General features: G+C 41.4%; 10 non-coding genes across 10 annotated transcripts; all 10 read left to right on the forward strand.

Moving 5' to 3' along the window:
* Positions 1-224: 224 nt before the first annotated feature.
* Positions 225-343, forward strand: LOC145855375 (5S ribosomal RNA). The gene has a single exon (XR_014376262.1). It is a non-coding gene; the product is annotated as a 5S ribosomal RNA (ribosomal RNA).
* A 399-nt stretch (positions 344-742) lies between these two features.
* LOC145855376 (5S ribosomal RNA) lies at positions 743-861 on the forward strand. Its single transcript, XR_014376263.1, has one exon. It is a non-coding gene; the product is annotated as a 5S ribosomal RNA (ribosomal RNA).
* A 399-nt stretch (positions 862-1,260) lies between these two features.
* On the forward strand, positions 1,261-1,379 carry LOC145855378 (5S ribosomal RNA). The gene has a single exon (XR_014376265.1). It is a non-coding gene; the product is annotated as a 5S ribosomal RNA (ribosomal RNA).
* Positions 1,380-1,788: 409 nt separating this feature from the next.
* On the forward strand, positions 1,789-1,907 carry LOC145855379 (5S ribosomal RNA). The gene has a single exon (XR_014376266.1). It is a non-coding gene; the product is annotated as a 5S ribosomal RNA (ribosomal RNA).
* A 399-nt stretch (positions 1,908-2,306) lies between these two features.
* On the forward strand, positions 2,307-2,425 carry LOC145855380 (5S ribosomal RNA). The gene has a single exon (XR_014376267.1). It is a non-coding gene; the product is annotated as a 5S ribosomal RNA (ribosomal RNA).
* A 409-nt stretch (positions 2,426-2,834) lies between these two features.
* On the forward strand, positions 2,835-2,953 carry LOC145855381 (5S ribosomal RNA). The gene has a single exon (XR_014376268.1). It is a non-coding gene; the product is annotated as a 5S ribosomal RNA (ribosomal RNA).
* A 139-nt stretch (positions 2,954-3,092) lies between these two features.
* Positions 3,093-3,211, forward strand: LOC145855382 (5S ribosomal RNA). The gene has a single exon (XR_014376269.1). It is a non-coding gene; the product is annotated as a 5S ribosomal RNA (ribosomal RNA).
* Positions 3,212-3,610: 399 nt separating this feature from the next.
* LOC145855383 (5S ribosomal RNA) lies at positions 3,611-3,729 on the forward strand. Its single transcript, XR_014376270.1, has one exon. It is a non-coding gene; the product is annotated as a 5S ribosomal RNA (ribosomal RNA).
* A 409-nt stretch (positions 3,730-4,138) lies between these two features.
* On the forward strand, positions 4,139-4,257 carry LOC145855384 (5S ribosomal RNA). The gene has a single exon (XR_014376271.1). It is a non-coding gene; the product is annotated as a 5S ribosomal RNA (ribosomal RNA).
* Positions 4,258-4,656: 399 nt separating this feature from the next.
* On the forward strand, positions 4,657-4,775 carry LOC145855385 (5S ribosomal RNA). Its single transcript, XR_014376272.1, has one exon. It is a non-coding gene; the product is annotated as a 5S ribosomal RNA (ribosomal RNA).
* Positions 4,776-5,000: the final 225 nt, after the last annotated feature.

Genomic DNA, 5,000 nt, shown 5'->3' on the forward strand with positions numbered 1-5,000 from the left:
TTGTGTGTGCTTTGTGCTCCTTTGCCCTGTTCAAATGATGAAAGGAAATAAAGTTTGTATTTTATCCAACTACCTGTGGTAAAAAGTGATGGGAACAGTGTTTGTAATTTCTTCTACTTTTTCAGTGACACAAAGTTCAAGCTGCTTATCTAATTGGTGAAAATGCAATGTCTGTTTATCACACTCACTTTGACTATATATGTTGTAGCAAGAGATTGTTTCTCGCTTACGGCCATACCAGCCTGGGTACGCCCGATCTCGTCTGATCTCGGAAGCTAAGCAGGGTCGGGCCTGGTTAGTACTTGGATGGGAGACCGCCTGGGAATACCAGGTGCTGTAAGCATTTTGTCCACGAGGGTGTGCCCCTGCACTATTTCATCAGCAACACTGCCTTGTAGTAAGCATTTAATGATGAATTGACTAAATGCAGCTTCCTGCCTTTTTAATAGGATCAAATTTCCTTGTGTTTTCAATTAGCATCTGCCTTGTATTTATAAGACAAACAAGAATATTGTTGCTGAATGCAGCTTTGTGCTCCTTTGCCCTGTTCAAATGATGAAAGGAAATAAAGTTTGTATTTTATCCAACTACCTGTGCTAAAAAGTGATGGGAATAGTGTTTGTAATTTCTTCTACTTTTTCAGTGACACAAAGTTCAAGCTGCTTATCTAATTGGTGAAAATGCAATGTCTGTTTATCACACTCACTTTGACTATATATGTTGTAGCAAGAGATTGTTTCTCGCTTACGGCCATACCAGCCTGGGTACGCCCGATCTCGTCTGATCTCGGAAGCTAAGCAGGGTCGGGCCTGGTTAGTACTTGGATGGGAGACCGCCTGGGAATACCAGGTGCTGTAAGCATTTTGTCCACGAGGGTGTGCCCCTGCACTATTTCATCAGCAACACTGCCTTGTAGTAAGCATTTAATGATGAATTGACTAAATGCAGCTTCCTGCCTTTTTAATAGGATCAAATTTCCTTGTGTTTTCAATTAGCATCTGCCTTGTATTTATAAGACAAACAAGAATATTGTTGCTGAATGCAGCTTTGTGCTCCTTTGCCCTGTTCAAATGATGAAAGGAAATAAAGTTTGTATTTTATCCAACTACCTGTGCTAAAAAGTGATGGGAATAGTGTTTGTAATTTCTTCTACTTTTTCAGTGACACAAAGTTCAAGCTGCTTATCTAATTGGTGAAAATGCAATGTCTGTTTATCACACTCACTTTGACTATATATGTTGTAGCAAGAGATTGTTTCTCGCTTACGGCCATACCAGCCTGGGTACGCCCGATCTCGTCTGATCTCGGAAGCTAAGCAGGGTCGGGCCTGGTTAGTACTTGGATGGGAGACCGCCTGGGAATACCAGGTGCTGTAAGCATTTTGTCCACGAGGGTGTGCCCCTGCACTATTTCATCAGCAACACTGCCTTGTAGTAAGCATTTAATGATGAATTGACTAAATGCAGCTTCCTGCCTTTTTAATAGGATCAAATTTCCTTGTGTTTTCAATTAGCATCTGCCTTGTATTTATAAGACAAACAAGAATATTGTTGATGAATGCAGCTTGTGTGTGCTTTGTGCTCCTTTGCCCTGTTCAAATGATGAAAGGAAATAAAGTTTGTATTTTATCCAACTACCTGTGGTAAAAAGTGATGGGAACAGTGTTTGTAATTTCTTCTACTTTTTCAGTGACACAAAGTTCAAGCTGCTTATCTAATTGGTGAAAATGCAATGTCTGTTTATCACACTCACTTTGACTATATATGTTGTAGCAAGAGATTGTTTCTCGCTTACGGCCATACCAGCCTGGGTACGCCCGATCTCGTCTGATCTCGGAAGCTAAGCAGGGTCGGGCCTGGTTAGTACTTGGATGGGAGACCGCCTGGGAATACCAGGTGCTGTAAGCATTTTGTCCACGAGGGTGTGCCCCTGCACTATTTCATCAGCAACACTGCCTTGTAGTAAGCATTTAATGATGAATTGACTAAATGCAGCTTCCTGCCTTTTTAATAGGATCAAATTTCCTTGTGTTTTCAATTAGCATCTGCCTTGTATTTATAAGACAAACAAGAATATTGTTGCTGAATGCAGCTTTGTGCTCCTTTGCCCTGTTCAAATGATGAAAGGAAATAAAGTTTGTATTTTATCCAACTACCTGTGCTAAAAAGTGATGGGAATAGTGTTTGTAATTTCTTCTACTTTTTCAGTGACACAAAGTTCAAGCTGCTTATCTAATTGGTGAAAATGCAATGTCTGTTTATCACACTCACTTTGACTATATATGTTGTAGCAAGAGATTGTTTCTCGCTTACGGCCATACCAGCCTGGGTACGCCCGATCTCGTCTGATCTCGGAAGCTAAGCAGGGTCGGGCCTGGTTAGTACTTGGATGGGAGACCGCCTGGGAATACCAGGTGCTGTAAGCATTTTGTCCACGAGGGTGTGCCCCTGCACTATTTCATCAGCAACACTGCCTTGTAGTAAGCATTTAATGATGAATTGACTAAATGCAGCTTCCTGCCTTTTTAATAGGATCAAATTTCCTTGTGTTTTCAATTAGCATCTGCCTTGTATTTATAAGACAAACAAGAATATTGTTGCTGAATGCAGCTTGTGTGTGCTTTGTGCTCCTTTGCCCTGTTCAAATGATGAAAGGAAATAAAGTTTGTATTTTATCCAACTACCTGTGCTAAAAAGTGATGGGAACAGTGTTTGTAATTTCTTCTACTTTTTCAGTGACACAAAGTTCAAGCTGCTTATCTAATTGGTGAAAATGCAATGTCTGTTTATCACACTCACTTTGACTATATATGTTGTAGCAAGAGATTGTTTCTCGCTTACGGCCATACCAGCCTGGGTACGCCCGATCTCGTCTGATCTCGGAAGCTAAGCAGGGTCGGGCCTGGTTAGTACTTGGATGGGAGACCGCCTGGGAATACCAGGTGCTGTAAGCATTTTGTCCACGAGGGTGTGCTCTTGCACTATTTCATCAGCAACACTGCCTTGTATTAAGCATTTAATGATGAATTGACTAAATATCTGTTTTATCAGACTCACTTTGACTATATATGTTGTAGCAAGAGATTGTTTCTCGCTTACGGCCATACCAGCCTGGGTACGCCCGATCTCGTCTGATCTCGGAAGCTAAGCAGGGTCGGGCCTGGTTAGTACTTGGATGGGAGACCGCCTGGGAATACCAGGTGCTGTAAGCATTTTGTCCACGAGGGTGTGCCCCTGCACTATTTCATCAGCAACACTGCCTTGTAGTAAGCATTTAATGATGAATTGACTAAATGCAGCTTCCTGCCTTTTTAATAGGATCAAATTTCCTTGTGTTTTCAATTAGCATCTGCCTTGTATTTATAAGACAAACAAGAATATTGTTGCTGAATGCAGCTTTGTGCTCCTTTGCCCTGTTCAAATGATGAAAGGAAATAAAGTTTGTATTTTATCCAACTACCTGTGCTAAAAAGTGATGGGAACAGTGTTTGTAATTTCTTCTACTTTTTCAGTGACACAAAGTTCAAGCTGCTTATCTAATTGGTGAAAATGCAATGTCTGTTTATCACACTCACTTTGACTATATATGTTGTAGCAAGAGATTGTTTCTCGCTTACGGCCATACCAGCCTGGGTACGCCCGATCTCGTCTGATCTCGGAAGCTAAGCAGGGTCGGGCCTGGTTAGTACTTGGATGGGAGACCGCCTGGGAATACCAGGTGCTGTAAGCATTTTGTCCACGAGGGTGTGCCCCTGCACTATTTCATCAGCAACACTGCCTTGTAGTAAGCATTTAATGATGAATTGACTAAATGCAGCTTCCTGCCTTTTTAATAGGATCAAATTTCCTTGTGTTTTCAATTAGCATCTGCCTTGTATTTATAAGACAAACAAGAATATTGTTGATGAATGCAGCTTGTGTGTGCTTTGTGCTCCTTTGCCCTGTTCAAATGATGAAAGGAAATAAAGTTTGTATTTTATCCAACTACCTGTGGTAAAAAGTGATGGGAACAGTGTTTGTAATTTCTTCTACTTTTTCAGTGACACAAAGTTCAAGCTGCTTATCTAATTGGTGAAAATGCAATGTCTGTTTATCACACTCACTTTGACTATATATGTTGTAGCAAGAGATTGTTTCTCGCTTACGGCCATACCAGCCTGGGTACGCCCGATCTCGTCTGATCTCGGAAGCTAAGCAGGGTCGGGCCTGGTTAGTACTTGGATGGGAGACCGCCTGGGAATACCAGGTGCTGTAAGCATTTTGTCCACGAGGGTGTGCCCCTGCACTATTTCATCAGCAACACTGCCTTGTAGTAAGCATTTAATGATGAATTGACTAAATGCAGCTTCCTGCCTTTTTAATAGGATCAAATTTCCTTGTGTTTTCAATTAGCATCTGCCTTGTATTTATAAGACAAACAAGAATATTGTTGCTGAATGCAGCTTTGTGCTCCTTTGCCCTGTTCAAATGATGAAAGGAAATAAAGTTTGTATTTTATCCAACTACCTGTGCTAAAAAGTGATGGGAATAGTGTTTGTAATTTCTTCTACTTTTTCAGTGACACAAAGTTCAAGCTGCTTATCTAATTGGTGAAAATGCAATGTCTGTTTATCACACTCACTTTGACTATATATGTTGTAGCAAGAGATTGTTTCTCGCTTACGGCCATACCAGCCTGGGTACGCCCGATCTCGTCTGATCTCGGAAGCTAAGCAGGGTCGGGCCTGGTTAGTACTTGGATGGGAGACCGCCTGGGAATACCAGGTGCTGTAAGCATTTTGTCCACGAGGGTGTGCCCCTGCACTATTTCATCAGCAACACTGCCTTGTAGTAAGCATTTAATGATGAATTGACTAAATGCAGCTTCCTGCCTTTTTAATAGGATCAAATTTCCTTGTGTTTTCAATTAGCATCTGCCTTGTATTTATAAGACAAACAAGAATATTGTTGCTGAATGCAGCTTGTGTGTGCTTTGTGCTCCTTTGCCCTGTTCAAATGATG

This window comes from Salmo salar, chromosome 08 (assembly GCF_965601325.2).
Source record: "Salmo salar chromosome 08, fSalSal1, whole genome shotgun sequence".
Taxonomy (NCBI): Eukaryota; Metazoa; Chordata; class Actinopteri; order Salmoniformes; family Salmonidae; genus Salmo; species Salmo salar.